The sequence below is a fragment of the Sarcophilus harrisii genome, chromosome 1 (assembly GCF_902635505.1).
Source record: "Sarcophilus harrisii chromosome 1, mSarHar1.11, whole genome shotgun sequence".
Taxonomy (NCBI): Eukaryota; Metazoa; Chordata; class Mammalia; order Dasyuromorphia; family Dasyuridae; genus Sarcophilus; species Sarcophilus harrisii.
The window spans coordinates 498,799,412-498,822,433 of record NC_045426.1 but is presented as its reverse complement, the minus strand read 5'-3'; the positions used below and the strand labels follow the sequence as shown (position 1 = coordinate 498,822,433).

Here is a 23,022-nt window from a genome sequence, read left to right as displayed (position 1 = left end):
TATACCATAATGTATTTAGCTATTCTCTAACTGATAATCGTCCACTGAATTTCCTGTTTCTTGCCACAACAAAAAAGGCTGCCACAAATATTTTTGTACATATGGGTCCCTTTCCCTCCTTTAAGATCTCTTTGGGATACAAAAGCCCAGTAGAGACACTGCTGGGTCAAAAGATATGCACAGTTTGATAACCCTTTGGGAATAGTTCCAAATCACTCTCCAGAATAGTTGGATCTGTTCACAGTTCCACCAACAATGCACTCATGTTCCAGTTTTCCCATATCCTCTCCAAAATACTCCATTATCTTTTCCTGTGATCTTAGCCAATCTGAGAGGTGTAGAGTGGTACCTCAGAGTGGTCTTAATTTGTATTTCTCTGATCAATGGTGATTTAGAGCACCTTTTCATATGACTAGAAATGGTTTTAATTTCTTCATCTGAAAATTGTCTGTTTATATCCTTTGACCATTTATCAATTGTAGAATGGCGTGAATTCTCATAAATTTGTGACTTCATTCTTTCTCTCTCAATTGATAATTAGATCCTACTTATAGAATGTATACTTAAGGAGGGTCATAGAATCAAAGATATTAGTTCTGATTTTGTTTTTATTACACCATTGCTAAATTCATTTAAACTTTTTCTTCATTACAATTTCCTCTTTGCTAAGTTAAGAATAAAAATAACTGATTGGTGTTCTTCCTTATTGTTAAATTGAGAAAAAATATATATAAAATACCTGAAGAATGTCTTGAACTTCTAGAAATTTGACCATTTGTAAGGTTGTGATATATTAAGGTTTCTCCCCTAAGTGTTCAACATTCCATACTCTTATCTCACCCTCGCACAGAACCACTCTAGAACAAATTCTGCTGTGACATCTACTTATTTTGTTGCTTCAAAAAGGGGTCACATATTCTCCCTATTGTTGACAATGGAAAGGAATGGCCACCTGTCTCTTGGGTTGTTGTTGGCTATTCTGTCAATCACACAGCTGTCAAGGAATAACTATGATTCTGACACACAAATGGCATAGCTTCCACCTAGAGAGCAGCATATGTCACAGCTCACAGTCCTTTAGCTGTATGTACTGTATTTGCTAAGAATATTATGCTACTATTTCAATGAACAGTATTTGGCTCATTCCCAAAGTGATGGAGTAATATTTGGCCTTTAGCACTTTTCTTCCACTGAACCTAGGGAGCTTTGTAATTTTTACCTTTCATATTCAAATGTGATGCTAATTATGGGGATCAGTATGTTGTGAAACTATAGCTGAAAAGGGAAATATGACATTAATTGTCCTTCGCATGCATGCATGTGTAAACAGTGCCATGCTTATAACTACACCTGCTTTAGGAATGGGTAAAGGAATGATTGCATCCATATAACTATCCTATCATCTAGCCCACATATCCCCCCCCCTTGTCTACAAAGATAGCATCATAGATGTCTATGTCTAAAATTCCCTTGATTTTCCATTCAAGAACGGTATCCAATGATTGCCAATCAGTAATCTCAATTACATTTTAGTAAAGTAAATTTTAGTAAAATTACATAAAGTAAAAGTACATTTAGTAAAAAAAAAAAAAAATTGCCAAAACTCTGTGGCAAATTATTCCATTTAAGATCTGTGTGGGGAGTGGGCACAACCTTAAAGTATAACAAACAATAGAGAGGCACATGACTAGATAACATATTTGGGAAAGGGACTTATTCAAAGATCCTGTTTAATAGAAGTCCTCTTCTCCTTTTGTGGAATTCTTCTAAAATTCTCCTTATGTAGAGTTCTGTACTGAGTTTTAAAGACTAGCACTGTTGAGGTTGCCTGTCTGTCAGCCACTGCTGTTTCAAAGACACTGTTAATGTTTCCAATAAGAAGTTCAATTTTTTTCATTTTTTTCCTGAAATTTACAAGGTTGTCTTCTGGTTCATGGGATAGAAAAGAATGAATTCTACTAATGTCCTAGGGAAAATTTCTTAACTACCACTAGTCTGGTTTGTTGCTGAAATGCGCAATTTTGAACTATCTTACAGTAATATACCTAGGCCTGGAGATGTATGATTCAACTTATCCTTATGTGATATGTAATTTAATTCAATAGTCAAAGGGTTTCACTCCTCCCTACCTGTTTAAGGCTTTGTTCATACCCAAGTTAAAATTTTATTTGATCTATTTGATAAGACTATGGTGACTTCAGTCATTACACTAACTGGAATGAAGGGTATGGGACATCCGTGTTTAAGACAAAAGGAAATTAACTACTCCAGAATAATGTGTTGCCAATGCAGATAATACTGACATTTTGTGATCACCTTTTCCTTTCCTAAGTAATTTTTGATAATATGTGAGAAAATTTTTTTGAGAATCAATGTCAGATTCATTAGATTATAATGTGTGGGTTCAGTTTTCTTCCCCTTTTTGAAATTCAGCACATTTATTCATCTCCAATCTCTGGGCTATTATGTAAGTTGGGAACAGGTTGGAGGCATAATAGACAGAACTGGCCCCTGAGCCAGTAAAACCTGGAATCAAGTTTCATCTCTAGCATGTATTGGCTTTTTGATCTTGAGAAAAATCACTTACTTTCTTAGTGCTCTAGGCAACTCTCTAAGATTATATTTTATATAAAAGGTGACAAACTATACTATTAGAGATTTTACTCATCTGAGAGTTCCCAAAAACAATGAACTCACAGGTCCAGTCCCAAAAGCTATTCAAGGAATTATTCATAATAAATTTATTTCAACCCCAACCTTGTTGATGAAATCAAGGAAGATACAGGGTAGATACAGAGAGAAAAAAGTGTATTTTTTAAAGTGCATAAAAGGACTTAGAATTAGAATTTACATGGTGTCAAGAAGTTCTCTGATCAAAATTGATGGAATTAGGAGGCAGATAATTATTTGATGACCAAGCATAGTCCACATCCCTGGTTGTCCTTTGAAAAATGATCCACACTCAGTAATGAAAAGGTAAAGGAAGGAGATGGTCTGAAAAATAGAAGTCAGCCTGCTATAGAGGAATACTTTAGAGGGATGGAATATTCCCTGCCCCAGATAGTTTGTGGAGGAGCTATTATCCCAATAGAAGAGATCATAAGTAGCAGTTAGCAGGGCCATTTGGGCAAGATTAAAGACACATCTAAGGAGTATGATTTCTATAAGTCAAAATGACGATTATCCCTTATTATTAAGAGTTGAACTATGGAGAGAGAGCTAGTTGTATGATTTCAACAGTTATTGCCTTGGAGCAATAGAGGAGCATCATGAAAACAGCATGAGAAAGGAAAAAAACACATTAGAAACCTATAAACTGGAAGCACAATTTGCCTTGATCATGTGTATTCTCTTCCCATATACCTCTTTATTAATATATTCTGTCTATATCCCCACTTTTCCCCCTGTCTATATTTGTGATCGTGGGAGACATGTGGACAACTTTTTGTGGCTTTTACTCTTACAATGTCATATTAGTGTCTCTGTTTTAAGCTAAACTGGCCACTGGCTAACTATTAGAAGTAGTATACCAGTGAGTGCTTATTACATATATTTCAGGGATGCAGTCTTAGAGAAGACCTTGAAACTATTATCTGGGATGGGATTCATGTGAGTCAACTGACTTGAACTCATTAAATTAAAATTGCTGCTCTTATGATAATCCTTATGTTCTGTCCTTTCTGGTTTAAAGAAAGATTTACTTATGTGGTACACAGTAAGAAGAGTTAGACCAATTCAGTATTCATTACCGAATAGGCTGGGGAAACTAAACAGCAGGCCTCAGGAAACCAGCAGGAGGTTCTTTAGGAGAAGGAGTGAGGATTGAGGCATATGAGAGGCAGAATGGAAAAACCATTCTAGTTAGTTGGTACAGTGAATACAATATTAGGCCCAGAGTCAGAAAGATTCATCTTCCTGAGTTAAAATCTAGCCTCCAAGACTTAGTAGCTGTGTCACTATGGGTGAGCCACTTTACCTTGTCTCAGTTTCCTTATATATAAAATGAGCTGGAAAAGGAAATGGCAAACTATTCTAGTATCTTTGCAAATAAAACTCCAAATGGAGTCACACGATTGAACACAAACATGTAGGACCATGAGCAGGGCTAGTTTTGTTGTGCCGAGATGTGGTCTGATTAATTCTATGAATAGGTGATATATGTGCTAAATGGATTCTAGTATATGAATACTTTTCATGTAAGAGACTTTTCAGTTCACTTGTGAAAAAGGTAAGTTTCTGAAAAAGAGGAAGAATGCTTATTTGTCCCCAAGGAGAACAAAGACTAAATTATAACTCTATGAAAGAGAAAGATTTCATGTTAATCAAATTAGATAATATATGCAAAGCACTTTTTTGTACCTACGGACTATGGATTAAGTCCATGATTTCATTAGTATAGGGTTCTCCTAGATGACAAAATTCCTTTTACGCATGCAAGTTGCAATTACTTTGTGTTAGAGAGATGCTTAGAGCCCAAATTCCTAAATGGTAGGTCCCATATGGGATCTTGTTATTGAATGTGGGAGGTTGCAAAATTATGATTTGTTATCAGTAAGTGCTTGATTTGTATACCTATTAATATACCTAAATACCTGGGGTCACATAAAAATTCCTTGGGTGAAAAGGGGTCATTACATGGAAAAAGATTAAGAGGATTGACCTCAGAGCCAGAAAGACTTGAATTCATGTTCTTCCTTCTACAAATACATCTATGTAGCCCTTGGCATGTTACTAAATCCTCTAGTACTTTACCAGGGCTTCTTAAACTTTTTCCACTTAATGACTCCTTTTCACTCAAGGAATTTTTGGGACCCACCATTTAGAAAGTGAAAAATAGCTTGTAGCTTCTTTTATAAAGCTCAACATGTCTTTTGTGCCTATTATTACACTTTATTCAATAATTTATCTCCTTGACTATATAATAAAACTCTAAATTATTCAATGCATTCTGTAAAGTTTTTACCTATAGGAATTTTTTTAAAAATCTCATGCTTCTTAAAGTCAGGAGCTGTAGTGCCTTGTAGTCCTAAGTGCCTTACACGTAGTAGATGATTAGTAAATATCTATTCAATTGTTGTAGCCACCTAACAGTGACTGCTGGAGGTCCAACCCAGAATGGATCTCCTCTTGTGAGAGGATGATACAAGGAGACTGAGAGACAGTTACTGTTCTCTGACCTCATTGACTGAGAGGCCATTCATTGCATGTCTGACTTCTCTTTTCTTCCCTCTGCCTCCAATTTATCTTATCCCCAGTCCGCAACACCTGTGTCAGCAAAAGTTGCCTTGCACCTCCTTCAGATGTTATGATTCACAGCTGTGGAGGCACTCAAGAGAATTGGCCTGTCCCTTAACATGCAATTAACTCGGTTAACTTGAAATATTGAAGGAATAAATACAGAAAAGGAATTATTTTCATAAATGTCAAAATTTGTGAGAAGTATAAATTATACAATCACTTGGATTTGCTCAAGAAAGTATGCTATAGGCAGCTTAAAGACAGCAGGTTAAGAATGATATTCCTCTTTTTGTTTCTTTTAAAATATAGCAAACTTGCATCACAATTTGAGTTTCACTCAGTGACATTTTCATATTATCTTGTATATGAGCTTCTTAGAAAGGTAACCAGATGTTCTCAGGTAGTCAGCATATCAGGGCTTTTCCTGCTTTTTTATCTACAGTAGTTATGAGAGAGAGACACACACACACAGAGAGAGAGAGAGAGAGAGAGAGAGAGAGAGAGAGAGAGAGAGAGAGAGAGAGAGAGAGAGAGAGAGAGAGAGAGAGAGAGAATCTTTCTTGGTTCTCGAATGGAAACCAAGTGCCAAATAGATCTGATATTCAGAAGTAGTCCCCTCCTTCTCTAGTGACTTCTTTAATTATATATTCCTGATTTAGAAAGTTGCCTTGTTTCTAACATAGAAATACATTCTGGTATCTAACAATATTTCTGTCTCATGATATGCAAGTACTCTTTTCCTTTTCAATAACAATCTTTTCAGCAATTTAACTGAAAATCATTTTGCATTAAGACTTCATTTAATGGTATCTTTCTAAATAACCTATCACCATCTCAAGAATGAAGTTACTATAATTTTAAACCAACATGATGAGCCCTCACTAAATATAATAGTCAAAGTGAGAAGCTAAAGATCTTGTGGCAATAAGTAAGGCATTTTAAAGAAGCACTTCCTGAATTTCCCATAAACATAGTCTTAGATTCCCAATGTACTTGAATTGGTGCTTCTTTTACAATATTCTTCCTAAGAAGAAATCCAACTTCTGTTGAAGAAGTTCCCCGAATAGCTAATTCACAGTGTTATTGAAACATCTACAATTCATTCTTCTTGATAATAGACTACAATTTAAAATTTCCCAGAATTAGTCACATATAGTCAATAGATTTATTAAATGTTTGTTGAATGGAATAGACAGTCAGCTTTAAGTGGTACTATCTTAGTGGTGTCATTTACTGGATAGAATATTCAATTCATCACCACCATCAATTATATTATTCTCTGTAATACTTAAGGAAACTATGCTCTTGAGCCATGGTTCCCAAACATAGGCCCTATGAGTTCAAAACTATTTCCACAATACTATTAATATCTTCTGATTTTTAATATGATAAATATGCACAGAGATAACCAACATAAGCAGAAGTTGTTTGGGAGGCTCCCCAATGATTTTTAAGAGCATAAAGGAGTCCTGAGCAAAAAAAAAAAAAGTTTAAGAGCTGCTTTTATAAAGAAAATTTTCTCACGAGATTTCTTAAGTAAATTAAGAGAATCTAGGCAGAGGTTCTCAAACTTTTGTTTTCAGTATCTTTATCCTATTAAAAATTATTGAGGATCTCTCCAAAACATTTTTGTTTATCTGGATTATATTTATAGACATTTACCATATTGGAAATAAAAACTGTTTTTTATTCTGTAGACCCTCTAAAAGGGTTTCAGAGATCCCCAGGATTCTCTAGACCATATTTTGAGAACCACTGATCTAGAGGAAAGAAAAAGATGGTTTCTTAATAGATTTAATACTTTGAATTTTTTTTGAAGAAATGAAACAATCAGGGAAATTTATAAGAATCCTAAGTTCTATAAAACTTGAGAGGTTGGAATTGTAAAATAAGCAATAGCTTCCAAAATACAGTTTTATAATAATAACATACTATATCCTGAGTGATTTGTTAACCTTATATAAAGCAAGCATACTATCAGTATCACATCTAATAATGTCATTCTCTCAGTGACAAGAAGCAATGGTATTTCTTTCAAAGCAGAGTTTCTTAACCTTTTTTTTTTACATGTTTAAGTGTGTCATGGCAGGCTGGTGAAGCCTATAGACCCCTTCACAGAATAATGTTAAATACTTAAAATAAAATAGATAGGCTTATAGAGAAAAACTACTTTATAAGTCAGTAATCAAATTATTATTTTTATAAGTTCATGGATGCCAGGGCAAATACTCTGGTTTTAAGATAAAATTTGACTTTTTTTATTCTTGGTAGCTTTATATAATTTATATCAATGATTTGAAAATATGCTGTTACATTTATATAATATCATCTCATGAGATGTGTTGTTAACAAGGAAATCTGACTTGGGGAAATGATGCCAATATAGTATAAGTCTACTGAGGCTATTTTCAAAGATCTGAAAGCTCTGTTGAAAAAGAATACTTGAAATACTCACAACATGCACACATACTCTTACCCACCCCAACTTAAATTTGTAATTCTAAGCACTGCTGCTTGAAAAGTATTTTAATTAGTTATCTGAAGAAATACATGTCACTTTGAGTTTGATTAAGTTGCTTTTATGTCTTATTTGTTGTTGTTAAAGAGAATACCAAATATCTACATTCCTTACATCCAAATATAATAAAACACATATGTTTCTGCTTATAAAATTTTTCTAATAGATATCTACTAGATGACCTCAAAAGGGTCTCCTCTCCCCAATTCCCACGGTGATTCTTAAAAAATTAAGATTTTCAAGGATACAGAAAGCTGCATTAAAAATTATAGTCAAAGAAAAGTAAGTCAGTTTATTCATTATCTTAAGATAAAAACATCAGCACCACTACCATCCCTCCCACCATGAGCTAAAATTCACTGTTTTTCACTGATACAGCTTGGGGCAAAAGCTGTTGAATTTTTTTGTTTCACAGAGACTTTTTGCCATCTCTTGAAGTCTAACAACCTTCTCAGGACTAGGTTTTTAAATAATTGAATGAAAAGATAAATTTTGATTAAATATTAATGAAGTTGAAGATGAATTTTTTTTACCATCGAAACCCCAAAATCTATGCATCCATAGACCCCAAGAAAATAATACCTTGCTGGAATTTTGTAAAAGAGAAATTAATGATCATCTCAAAATGTTTTGTAGTAGTACTCTTTGTATTTATGCATGTATATGTGCACAAATATATCTAATATCTCTATGTCACACATTTAGTCAAGTAAATAATTTCCAGTGATCGTTGGATAGCTGTATTTCTGAACAAAAAGCTGCATAAAATTGTGCATAGTTCCCTGCATCTATAACAGGAGTTTAATTCTAACATTGGGGTATACTATCTATATAAGATGGGAAACCCAATTAACTTCTCCTCTCCTATGAGAAGTTAGACTCTGTCTAAGCAGTCATCAAATCTTATTTATTCTACCTCTAATATTTCTCACTCACTCTAGAACAGTATTAAGGGGGGAGAAGGTGATTGAATAAATCAATGAGTTTAGAATTTTGCTTCACTTAAACCAAATGACAAAATTACAATCATAGACAACACCATTCCAAATGACTCCAAAGTCTGTGAGTTAAAATGTTACTTGTAGGGTCTCTCTCAGGTTCACTTGAAAAGGAACAATATGTTGAGTAAGGGGCAATAACACATCATAGAAAGAATGTTCTTTTAGCCTCAAGTCTCATCTCTCCTACTAAGGTTTTGTGTGGTTCTGCAAATCTTCATTAAATTTGGTTTATAAAATAAAGGAGTGGGAAAAAAAGGTCATTAAAAGAGACAAAGTTTTCTTTTAGTTTTGACCCACTATTATACTAGATGAAAATGTATAACACAAAGTAAGATAAGGTTAAGTTTTAGGACAATATCAGAAGTTCCAGCCTCAGGTCACCCTAATATGGTTTAAGAATGTTTTTAAGATTGGACTTATTCTCCCTTAACTCAAGAGTATCATTATTTATATATGTATATGATATATAATATCATTTAATTTAATAATAATTTAACATACCCTAAATGTTAAATATATTATTGACTTTGCATAAATATTTATATATGATGTAAATTAATATGATATAATTAAATCAAACAAATCTAAGTTGTTAGGATACATCAGGAATTAATCTAGCCTCCTGTTTCAGAATGTTGCATTGAATCTTATATGGCTGCCCTAATACAAAGTAAAACCTCTCTTCCTATACATATGTGTCAATTTGGACCTGAAGGTCCAGAAGATGAATACCTCGTTAGGCTCTGGTACAGTGGGATCCTGGATTCCTAAAATCATAATAGTCAGTACTGGAAGAGCTCTTAGAAATCATAAATTCCAACTCTTTGATTTTACAAATGAGAAAACAGGTCTAGATAGAAAAAATTCTGAATAGAAAGGATTTCACCAAGGTCACATTATGAGACAGTTTGTTATATAACAAATGTATATGTTCATTGGTACATCTATTTAAGATCTGTCCATTTTGTGCTGGAAAAAATGCATTGTTTATTGAACTTCAACTAAATCCACTGAACTTAAATGGTTATAGTAAACGGAAGCCTGTGTGTGTGTGTATATATATATATATATATATATATATATATATACATATATATGTGTGTGTGTGCACATATATATGTATATATATATATATGTAGTATGTATGTGTGTATATATGCATGTATATATACACAGACATCTAACTTTAATAACTCAGATTTTTCAGCTTATTAACTCAAATGAGAGAAATCATGTGTCCAGACTTTTAAAATTCTCAATATTTAAATGCAAATAGATGTTAATAATGTGACAATGAAAGAAGAGATCATTATTGTTAAGGTCAGAGGCCATGTATATGTCGATTAAATTTGTGTTAGTGATGGATGTTTAGCAGAAATGAAAGCATAAGGGCACATCACCATGTAAGAGGCATGCTTCAAAGGTGAAATTCCCATAAATTATCCATTTTCTCAGTAGGAATACAGCTTGCCCTTGAAATAGAGATGAAATTCTCCACTCAATCATATAACATTTTTTTTCAAATTTCAGTGCTTTCAACATCATAGCACACTCCAGAACTGAAGGTTAGGTTATTTTAAGGATCACTGTTAGATGTTTCCAGCCTGCCCAGGTAGTATGAGTCATATTAGCATATTTAAGATTTTATTTTACTTTTCCTAGTTATCAACATTTCCATGTGCAATGAACCAGTGAGAATATATTGCTTAAGTAAATATATCTGTATTTAGCTTTTTTGAGATTCTTTGCCTCACATTTAAACTGCATCTTATAGTTACACAAAATTTTAATGTTTATTGAACAGGGTTATTAAGATTCTCCTGTTGCAGGGCAGAAATTCTTTTAAAAACTTAACATCTATTATTCAAATTTTTTTTTCAATAAAATGTTTTCATTTTGACCTTTTTGTTTCCATAGGAATAAAAGAATTCATAGTAAATAGAGAACTATATTGTTAATTCTTGCTGACTAGCAGACATTACTTGAATTTTGTTGAATAAATGAATCATGTTAAAAATATTTAAGTTTGGAATATGGAGGGTGTAAATCCTATAATAAAAGTGCAATAGTGACTAGAATGCCATTTAAAAGTAATCTCTCTGGAATTTTCATTCCTTTAAAAAAAAAAAGACACTGGTTTATAAGCTTGGAGACTAATTTGCATATCAGTAAAGAACTATTTTGCTAATTGAAAATTTTCTGTTGTACGCTTTACATAGCATGTAAATTACACCTAAGAAGAACTGTCCCTTTAGAGGACATGCACAACATGCTTGAGGGACTAAGAAGATGAAAGAAAAGATTAAAAAAAAAAAAGAATAAGATCATAGGAAAAGAGTTTCAACAGATATGGATGAAAAAGTGATACTGAATAGGGCGAATAAATTTAGTAGTGGTTTATTGAGCCTTATCCAAACTTAAAAATACTTTCTATGTTTCTGAACTGGGACCAGTTGGGATAATTTACACTGAGAGGCAAAAGAGGAAAAGTAATTTTAATACATGCAGAATTATTTTCAGAGTCTTTCTGAATTTAACTAGGCTCATCCTTGAATGAGAGAAATATAAGTCCATCATTTTCCACTTTTATGGGATATGCTGAAGTTTAAATTCTACTTAACATAGCCCATGAGAATTATTATTCATTCATCCATTTGCCAAGCAAGCATTTATTATCTGACATTTTGAAACACTATGCAAGATACTAGGAATACAAAGTCAAATTATGGAAAAAAAAAAGTCACGAACTTCAAGGACCTTGTACCTGAGGGGAAACAAGGTGTATACAAATTAATTAATGCAAAACATGAAAAAAATACAAAGTGATTAAGGAAACTAACAGCTAGGTCTCAGGAAATGCCTCTTTTGACATGTGCCATTTGAGATAAGTTTTGATGAAATAAGAGATATTCTTATGCATATTGCACATGAGAGCTGGAGTGTGTAGCAACAATAAGGAAGTTACTTTAATTGGAATTTAGGGTGCATGAAAAGGAAGTAATGTCAGATCTATCTGAAGAAAAGTTAAGAGTCAAAAATAGTGAAAGATTTTAAGTGGTAGACAAAGGAGTGACATTTTATCTAAGAGACAATAAAGGAATTACCGCTTCATGAAAATGGAAGATGTTTAGAGCTCTACTTATAAAATATCAATTCGGCAGCAATATGGTGGATAGATTGGCTAGGGGAGAGACTAGAGATAGAAAGACCAATTAGCACTCTTAATAAACAAGGAGAGAGCTGACAAAGGCTTGAATTAAGGTGCTGGTCTTGTAAGTGGAGAAAAGAGATAAAAACAAAAAGAATTAATCGTAGGGTAGTGATGCTTATATTTTATAAGGAGATTTAAAAATCTTGTCTTCAAATTTTGTTCAAAAATTTTGTCTTCAAAATGCTTTCAAATAAGAATCAATCATTCAATTTATCTCTTTGGAGTCATTTTGACTATAGATGTTGTTAACATGTTCCTTCCCAACAGATTGAAAAGATTAATTTAAACTCTAGTTTCCAATGAAGTATAGTTTAGATTTATTGTCCCTGTTGATCTGTATGAAGTCTATAAAGCATATGGTGTCTGCAGATTGTGCTGCAGGTGAGGAATTTAAAGGAATCTCTTCTCTGAAGAATGAAGTACCTTTCATCATAAGGTATATGTCATTGTAGTCAGTTTTCATAGTCAGTAATTTAGCCACAATTATGACATAATTGCAAAGTGATTCATCTTACCATAACTTGGTAATCTTTAAACTGTCACCATCTTATACATATTACTTTGTTTTGTGTCTTCCTTGAATAAATTAATGATTTTTTTTTAATTTCAGTCTGGTGTAACAAAGAATAGAGGTTGCTAGATGATGTAGTAGCTAGAGTGCTGGGATGGAGTCGAGACCTAAGTTCAAATCTGTCTTCAGATCCTTATTAACTATTACTCAGATACTTATTCCCTGGACAAATAACTTAACTTCTTTTCCATAGTCCACTAAAGAGGAAAAAGGCAAACCATTCCATTATCTTTGCCAAGAAAAAACCATAGATGATTATGAAGAGTTAACTATGACTGAAAGACTAAATAAAAACATTGAAAAATAGTCATTATGTGGTCTAATCAATTACAATCCCCAATACTTTTTCCTCCCAGGACCTTTGTTAGAGTTTAAGGATTATTATATTTTCTTTGAAGTTGGAATGGGGGGAAAGTAGAACTAGATATAAAGTTCCTAATCTATCCTCTATACTAGTATCCTTATACCAACACTACCATGCACCATGCTCACTGCCCTATTCTTTATAAATAGGAACCTAATTTTCTTTTGTTACTTTTACTTTGTCCATTGACTTATATAACACCCTCTATTTTTCCTTCCCTTCCCTGTGCTAATTCAGGCTTCACTGGCAATATACAACATAAAAGCCAGAATTTCAAGATAGCAGATGGCCTAGTGCCAGGCCTGATTACTGCAGTCATCACTGGAGCCCTTTATTATGACCCTTTCGAAAACATATATACTTCCTTAATCATTTTCTATCTTTTTCTCTAAATACATGTATTTATGTGACATTAAGCATTATAACAGTTTTGTCACAGTATTGATGTATATTTTTTCGCTCAATCTCTCTGTAGAAGCTATTATTACATTTACTGGCACTATTTTAAAACTTGAAGTATATAATTATAACCCCAGTGACATAATCCTAGGAAAGCAGCTTAATTTTGCTCTATTTGTAATAAAGAATAATAACAGTGATACCTGGTTTCTTAAAGTTTTTGAGCTGTACAAAGTTAATTTCAGATCTGGAACAAGAAAGATTCTGGTGATCAAAATATGCTTATGAAGACAGTTTGATCAAAATAAAGTTAGATAATCAAAGAATAAAGACCTGGACCTGGGACCTGGGAATACTTAATGGAGAACTCCCCTGATCAATGGCAGGTTAGCACCTTCTATGCAATTCAGTGTCTTAGAGAGAACCAAAAATCTCAGTCAAAAACATCTCAGAGGTCAAATTTAAATCTAGATCTTTCTAACTCTTTCTACAATCAACTTTTAATATTCAAACATATTTTCAAGGAGTTACATATGATATCCACATAGAAGAATATGAAAAAACAGTAAATATGAGGATATGAAAAGCAGAATAAATATGAGGGTCTTGGGGCAGGTTGATTGGCAGTATCATGAACAATAAGCACTCATTTCTTCAAAGCATTCCTTGATACTCTCACAGACAGTCTCTTCATCCAGATGGGGGCCATTGTTTTCACCTAGCAGGGCAATTCATATTTTCTTACAACCTGTGATGGCCAGAGGGAACCAATGCCGCAAAAGAAAGTCAGAACAGAGGAGCTCTAGGCTTCTTTTTAAACTAATGAATATTTATTAGTTCAGAGATTTGGTAACTAATTTTCAGACTTGGATCACAGTAAAATACTAAAGATCTATAGGCAACTACCAGCTTTCACTTTATACTGTGCAGTGAAGAAACCAGCATCCTTTGGGTGTTCTATCATTTTATTCTCCATTGATGCTTTAGATATAACACACAATTTAGCAACTAGATACAGTTTGGAAAGGTAACTCTCCGAAATTGTTTTATATTACTTATACATGATTTTATTCAGTTTTCTTCCTTATTAAGTATCTTATACTATGTCAATGAAAAGCTATTTAAAAAACAAGTTAACAAGAAATGCCAAGTGGTTTCTCAGAAAACACTTGCTTAAAATTATATTAATTATACTTCAAATATTTAGTATTTAAATCCTAAATAATTGAAATCTATCATTTATAAGCACCAAAAGCAAAACCTTTTTTTTTTTTTTAAGCGATGTGCTTCTTTAGAATAACTTTGCCAAAAGCCATAGGCTGCCTAATCCTCAGTCTATTTATGTCACTTTCTCTCTGTGTTGGTGAGTGAAAGATGGTACCTCGATAGATATATTCATCATCTCAAAACACCAAGGGACTATTAGTGTATTCTTACTTTTGATATCCCCGCAGCATGACTTAAACAATAGCAAGAGCGTCTCTTCTCTTTTCCAGCTGTGTTATACTGTTGGTAACTTTGCTTTTATAGATTTGGAGTTTTCATGAAACCTTTGGAACAAAAATGGATTCACTCCGTTTCTGCATAATTTTTTCCACATGGATCTTGCCATAATTGTTATTTCTCCATAGCACATAGACATTCTCTACCACCTGAAATTGTGCTTAAATTATTAGTAAAATGCTTCTCCCATGCCCTATGGTTGGGAGCATTCCATTTCAGGTCCACCATGTCATCATAACTGTATGTTTGATATTCCAATGTCTCTGACTCTTACACATTTGAACTACTGGATCTATGGTGTTTGAAGTTTACCTTAAATATTATTTGAGGAGATTATTCAAGAATTAGACATGTAATTCAGTTCAGCAAATATTTGTTGGGATTTTGTATATGTAACATTGAATTGAGTGTTCAGAAAGATTCAAAGTTTAGAGAAAATATTTTTATCCTGATGGAGCTTATGGTCTTATCAAGGCATTTGATGTGTATGTGTGTGTGTGTATGTGTGTATGCCAATTACAATATTAAATAATAAAAATACATAAAACTAAGTCAGATTACCATAAGGTCCAAAGGCAAAACAAGCCATTAGTTGGCCAGGGTGTGGATAGATCTATAATAGAACATCTGAATAACCTGAGGCTAGCAGTATAATTACTCTCCCTTCACAAATATTAGATCTTAACAACAAAGTCAATTCATCAAACTTTTATTGAGCACTTCCTCTATGTCAGGCACCCATAGTCTTAGATTTTACTGGTGTTCTGGCCAGGTACTCTGAGGTCTTCCCCTCCCAAATGAAATTGTTATAAAGGCAAATTAGGCCATCTTTTGCCCCAATTCTTACCTAGCCTTTTAACTATTTTGAGCATTGCCTCAAACAAACTTGTAAAGACTCCCAGTATATCACCAGGCATCTGGATATAAGTCTTGTCACTGGACTCTGCTGACTGTAGAGGAAAGATTGAGGTCATTGATGACTCTGCACAGCTCTGCCTCACTTAAAAACAATTCATTTGCAAGTCAAGACATCATCCTCCTAAAGTCATTGGTCTTTTTGAGAAGAAAAGATGGAACAACAATAACAGTAGGTGTAAAAAAAAATCCTCACTATCTTACCCTGCTATTTCCCACCCTCCAGGGTTAAGACTATGTTGAGCAAAGGAAGTGATTGAGATTAATATGTCTGTAGGAGAAAGAGCAGATTAAAAGATTTCAATTCTAGCTTAGTCTAGCTATATGATGTGGGTAAGTTATTCTCATTCTGAACCATAATACTTTTGTTTAACAGATAGGGATGGAACTATTTACATTATCTATCTCTTGGTGTTGTTACTATAGAGAAATTGATTTTTGAGGCACTAAAGCAATATAAGCTATTATCCCTGTAATACTGTATTATCACCCATTCAGACTTATATATGGTACAAGCTTTTCTATTCTTGTTGAATTTTTCTTAGAAAAGTAACCAAATTACTCAGTCATTCAATTATAAAATATATTGAAAATTACAGTTAAAATAAATTTTAGATATATAAATTTATAATTATACTTATTTCTTAGTAATTTCTAAAATTTAAATTCTACAGATTGGGAAAGTTTAAAAATGGAAGGCAGCATGATGTTAAGGGAAAGAATTTTTATTGTTTTTGTTGTCTAGTTGTGACCTAATTCTTTGTGACCCCATTTGAGCTGTTCTTGGCAAAGATACAGGAGTGATTTGCCATTCCCTTTTCCAGCTAATCTTATAGATGAGGAAACTAAGGAAAACAGGATTAAAAATAACTTGACCAAATAGTTAAGTATCTAAAGCCAGATTTAAACTTATGTAGAGGGGTCTTCTTGATCCTTATCCAGTGTTCTATTTACTGTTTCAGAATGCATTCTGAAAGATATGAAATAGGTGCTTAATAAATGTTTGTTGAATTTAATTGAATTATTTATACCCTGAATTTCTCCTATTCCTTTTATTTAGCATAATCTCACCACCTGCAGCACATCCTTGCTTAAAAACATTGCCAAAAAATATACTGGGGCATACTCAGCAAATCATTAGCTAATTTTGTGTTCTTGGCAAGAATACAAAATTGTACCCTTCCCCCCATCCTATTGTCAAGTGTACTTGGATTAACAGATGAAAACTTATGTTTTCCTCTATACCACAACTTTGCGTGGTAGAGGCAAATGCTTATTTTGCCTCTCTTTGAATTACTACTTTTATACTGAACTCCAGTAAGCATTCTAATTTCCTTATTGCCAATAAATCTTATAGATAGAAATATAGCTTGGAAATGACCTGCAGGATGAATACTGAGAGGATTGGCGATTGGCGAGACTTACATGAACTGATGCTGAGTGAAATGAGCAGAACCAGGAGATCATTTATATACTTCAACAATGATACTGTATGAGGATGTATTTTTATGGATGTGGATTTTTTTGACAAAGAGAAAATCTAACTCAGTTTTAATTGATCAATGATGGACAGAAGCAGCTATACCCAAAGAAAGAAAACTGGGAAATGAATATAAACTGTTTGCATTTCTGTTTTTCTTCCTGGGTTATTTTTACCTTCTGAATCCAACTCTTCCTGTACAACAAGAGAACTGTTCGCTTCTGCACACATATATTGTATCTAGGATATACTGTGACATATTTAACATATATAGGAGTGCTTGCCATCTGGGGGAGGGGGTAGAGAGAGGGAGGAGAAAAGTTGGAACAGAAGTGAGTGTAAGGGATAATGTTGTAAAAAGTTACCTAGGCATGGGTTCTGTCAATAAAAAAGTTATAATTATTAAAAAAAATTTTTTTCAAAGAAATATAGCTTGGTAAAAGCTGATATATGTATGGCCTGGGTGATCTTTAAAACATTACTTTATAGTTCTGGCTGAGCCCATTTAGTCATATTGTCCAACAGCTGATCAAGAAAGCTGTTATGGCACAGGTTTCCCTATCACTTTGAACTTGTTTTTTAGAGAAATATTAACATGCAATCAGCATATATGTATTACATACTAAAGACCAAACTCTGACTACAAATAACAAGGACAACCACCATAGACATTTTAAGGTTTGCAAGCCACTTTTCTCAGTATCAAATAGTACAAGTAGGACTATCCTTATTTGATAGATGAAAGAGCTGAGACTGAGAAGGTAAATTATTGGCTCATGGTCACACAGAGAGTGTCAGAGGTGATGTTTGAACCCAGATTTCCTGCTCTTTCAACTCTTCTCAAGGAAACACACTCTTGGTAAGTCATTGATCCTTTATGACAAAAAGATTTATTTTTAAATAAAGCCTCTGCTCCAGCTGTTGCAGTCCTCATATCACTTCCTTCAATAGGCCCTTTAGATCTTCTGCATTTAGCTCCTTATCTCAGAGTTGAAGGAAGAGGAAATAGGAGAAGGGATAATGAATGTCCATATATAATAAAATGTTATGAGGAAAATCAATGGGGTAAGAATTAATTGATGGTTAAAAAAAAAAGGCAAAAAGCACTCCAATGATGAAAAGACCAGAGCTGAATAATGTTCTTTTATTGTTTCTGCTCACAAGAAAATGAGCATTTGCTGAAACTTTGCTCAAGGAAATGGTGCTGTTTTCGATATTTTTAAGAACAAAGGGGACAGGGGCATAAAAGATTTGCTATTTGATGGGTGCCTTTCTTTCCTCCTGAGTAAAAAAATCTGAAAAAAAAAAAACCTTCCATCACAAAATTATACTCCTGGGGAAGAGGAAACAGAAAAACGTATGCATGTGTTTGTGCTTTTCAAATTAAATTGGGTGAATAACTGCAAACCTTACTGAAACTGATGCCACTTGAACCATGTAATATTAGCATTGCTTGGTATTGAATCACAAGTTGCCTTTGCTATTGTCAAATGGAAATACCGATTAAATTTAAGCAGAGGCTCTTAAGGGTTGTTAGTTTAAAGAACATTTCATCAGATAGAAAGTAGATGCAAGTGTCATTGCTAATTAAGACTGAAACTTGCCTCTGCCAACAGAATTTTCCATTTTTAATCATGATTTCTGCCATGGAGACCACTACTGGTGCTTTAGCTCCCCAATATACTTTTCTAACATGCTACCTTTGGCAAAAATCTCTAGTATTGAAATAATATTTTAATTCATAGGAGTGCTCCCACTCCCTTATGCAATATGTCTCTAATGGAGTTTCATCATTTCCCCCTACATTTTAAAGCATTTTTGGCAAAAAATCTTAAGTTTTAAAATGGAGTTGTCATTTTTATGTGAAAATTCACCAATCTTCCAAAAATAAAATGTGATATTTGATTGATTTTGTCATTACCTCAGGGAGGCTTCTGTTAAACCATGTACTTATTAACCTTGGTGACCAACAAGATACATTTTACATTTAGCTCATATTTAAAGTAGACTTTGTGGTTTTAGAATATGTATTTTTAGCTCTCTACATTAACCTAACCTAAATGGGATGTAGAACCACAGCACTTCCATTTGCTGGAGATTCCTCCCCCAAACTCAACTGTTCTATCCTCCATAATATGATGCCTTCCCTTTCCCTTCTGATCTCAAAAAACACTTCAGTTTGCACCTCTCAGCAAGTTATGTGTCATAACTATTTCTTTTTGTCTCATAGTTCTGTTGAACTTCAAATTATATAGCCGTGAATCATCACTTATCTATACTAAATGATTCTTTAGGACCTAACATGTACTCTTTATTTTGTAGATGTTTAAAAAAATGTTTTGTAATGGATAAATGAATCGAGGTACTTAATTCTTTAACAAAGCTAATCTTTTATATCACTCTGGTAAATTTTAAAATGGCAAGTGCCTCTTCAAATTTACTATATTTATGAACTAGTAAATGAATTCTTTTTTGCACTGGATATAGTAGCTTTATTGATGGCATACAATATAGGAAGCTGTGTTTTCCCCCTACTGTAGAGGTGTTTTTAGAACAAGGATATGAATGGGGCATAGATTCCCAGTATAAGGAGATATGTTGGGTATGTGGGTTCCCCCATGGTGGAACACCTTTTTCAGCTGAAGATGAAGAACTGCAGCTTTTTACTTTACTCTTTAGGGACCATGTGAACCATGAGGTCTAATACATGGTTACTATAACAAGACTCATTGTTATACCAAGAAATGAGCTTGACAAAATAGTTGTTGAAGGTAATCCCAGTGCCAGCATCAAAGGTCCTGGTCCTCTGTGTAGCCTAAGATGCTCTTCAACGATCCCTCTGATGCTTGTTTCACCACTTAATTGATAACATCTTATTTGGCAAGTTTATCCAGGTGGCAAGTCAGATTCTCAATTTATACATTGAGAACAGGAACACAGAAGGCCATATCTGTGAGTTTCCCATTCATGTCAGGTATGACTTTGCCTTAGTAAGTACCACTGCAAGTAGGCATGATGTTTGGGGCAGCACTGTGCCATCACACCACCACTTGCCAGAGGAGCCATCTACTATCTTCTGGGTAGCAATCATGGCATGCACTATGGTCATGAGTCTTTTCACAATGACAAAGCTGTTGTACATGATCTTGGTCAGGTAGTTGATAGGGCAATAATTATTACTGACAGTCATTTTTCTCATGATTCACTTATAAACATAGAAGCATCAGCACAAGGGGCAAAGATAAAGATCCCTTGGCTCTACTAAGGTGAGCCCCAATCTTTTCTATAGTGGTAAAGATCCCACTGGACTCTACAATCATACTCAATTCCAGTGTCTCCCTATTTAATATTTGTGGGATCCCACTCCTAGAATATGGTAATGGCTTTTCCATTAATCACTAGTTTTCTATTCTCAGCCTTAACAATGCCCTTGACTTGTCATGGGTGAAATCATATTGGAACATATAAACCATGTTGTTGAAGTCAATGAAGGGGTTACTGCTGGCCATAATGTTTACTCTCCACCTGAATTCAATGCAACCTCTGTCACCTAGTATTCAATATATACAAATCTTCTGACTTCAATCATCACCAACTTGTCTTATGGATGCAGCAGGATATTCTGATACCAAGCTTCAAGGAAGAACTGAGAGACATCAGTTCATTTTCTGATAAGATTCCCTTTGATCCCTTTTAGTTAGAAATATTAGGAGCTTTTTTTTTTAACACTTTCATCTATGAAACAGGAGACAGAGAAGACACTCATTATTTCATTCCCAAGGTGTCTATTAAAAATGGCCTTGTCAGAAAGTAGCCCCCCTCCAAATTTTTCAGTATTCCTTGAAGATGTTTTGGAATTAGGGTTGATCGCATTTGATGAGTTCCATGTCAAACCAACTTTTTAAACAAACAGTTTCATCATCAAAGGAAGAAATAATCTTAGATGTCTCATTCAACCTGTACTCAAAGTGTGAATCTCCTTGAATTGTACCTACAGTTACCTGCAGAAGAAATCATTCCACTTCTCTTTGCAGATCTTTAGTGAAAAGGAACTGACTCCCTTCCAGACAGTTCATTACATTTAGGAAGTTTTTTTTTCCTTATGTTATGACAAAATATGCCTTCTTCAAGATTTCACTTATTAGTCCTTCTAAAAGACAAGTAGAAAAAATCAAAGCCTTAAGGCATTTTTTAAAACAATTTTGTGCCCTTCCTCCAAGTTTTTCTCTTAAGCTGAACATTTCCAGCTCTTTAAATCTTTATATATCATAGTTTCTACTGTTTTCACAATCCTGGTTGCCTTTTTCTAGATCTGCTTCATGCATCAATGTCTTTTCTAAATTATAATTTTCAGACCTGGATGTAATATTCCCAATGAAAACTAACTAGGTCAGAGAAGGATTCAACTTACACTTGCTTTTTTTCTGGACACTATATTTTAATTAATGTAGCCAATAAAATCAGCTTCATTTTTTGAAGGTCAATAGCAAGGCAGACATATTGAGTTTGCTGTCGACTTGCACTCCTAGATCTATTTCATGTAGACAATTATGTAGCTGGATCTATGTCTTTCCAATGCTTATATGGTTGATTTTAAAGAAATCTCAGGTAAAATATCTTTATTTTTCCTTAAATTTTATCTTGTGAACTCACCCTATCATTCATAATAATCATAGAATTAAGGAAACACCTTAGATATTATTGAGTCCAAGTCCTAATTTTATAGATGAGAAAACTGAGACCCAGAGAGGTAAATTGGTTTTCTCAAAATTACAGAGGTAATAAGCGGCAGAACTGGGACTCTAACCCAATTTCTCCATCTCCAATTATAACCTTATTTTCACTGTACCATATGCTACAAGGTTGGGGGATATAATTTTTCCTTATATAACAAGTACTTAAAAATATTTATTGACTGACTGGCATTTTAATAGTGCCTTATGTTAACCTAAATGACCAAAGATATTGTTCACTCATTTAGTTATGTCCAACTTTTTGTATCCCCATTTGGGATTTTCTTGGCAAAGATACTGGAGTAGTTAGCTTTTTCTTTCTTTGGCTTGTTTTTCAGATGAGGAAACCGATTCAAACAGGGTTAAGTGACTTGTGTAGGATCACGCTGCTAGTAGGTGACTGAGGCTAAATTTGAACTCAGGAAAATGAATCTTCCTGACTTCAGATTTGATGCTGTACCCATTGAACTACCTACCTGCCCAGATGATTTTTTGGTAGAAATTTGTAGATATAATACTTATTAGTAACATTTAAATAGTTCTTTAAGATTTATGAAGTAAAGAGGTTTTTATAACTCTAGTACTGAAAGAAAGGAGATATAGAGATCAACCAAATCATTTCCAATGGAGCAGTAATGAACTAAACCAGCTACGCCCAGAGAAAGAACTCTGGGTGATGACTAAAAACCATTACATTGAATTCCCAATCCCGATATTTGTGCCCACCTGCATTTTTTATTTCCTTCACAAGCTAATTGTACAATATTTCAGAGTCCGATTCTTTTTGTACAGCAAAATAACGGTTTGGTCATGTATACTTATTGTGTATCTAATTTATATTTTAATATATTTAACATCTACTGGTCATCCTGCCATCTGGGGGAGGGGATGAGGGGTAAGAGGTGAAAAATTGGAACAAGAGGTTTGGCAATTGTTAATGCTGTAAAGTTACCCATGCATATATCCTGTAAATAAAAGGCTATTAAATAAAAAAAAAAAAGAAAGGAGATATAAAGATGCATAGAAAGACAGAGAAAGAGATAGAAAAATATAGATCTATGATCTCATTGTGTTGATATATTTTAGAGT

General features: G+C 33.7%; 1 protein-coding gene and 1 pseudogene across 4 annotated transcripts in view; one reads left to right on the top strand and one right to left on the bottom strand.

Annotated features, from left to right (window-relative positions):
* DLGAP1 (DLG associated protein 1) overlaps positions 1-23,022 on the top strand; it is a 1,087,876-nt gene that overhangs the window by 310,415 nt on the left and 754,439 nt on the right. The gene's annotated exons all lie outside the window — the stretch shown is intronic.
* On the bottom strand, positions 17,582-22,226 carry LOC116421629 (annotated as a pseudogene).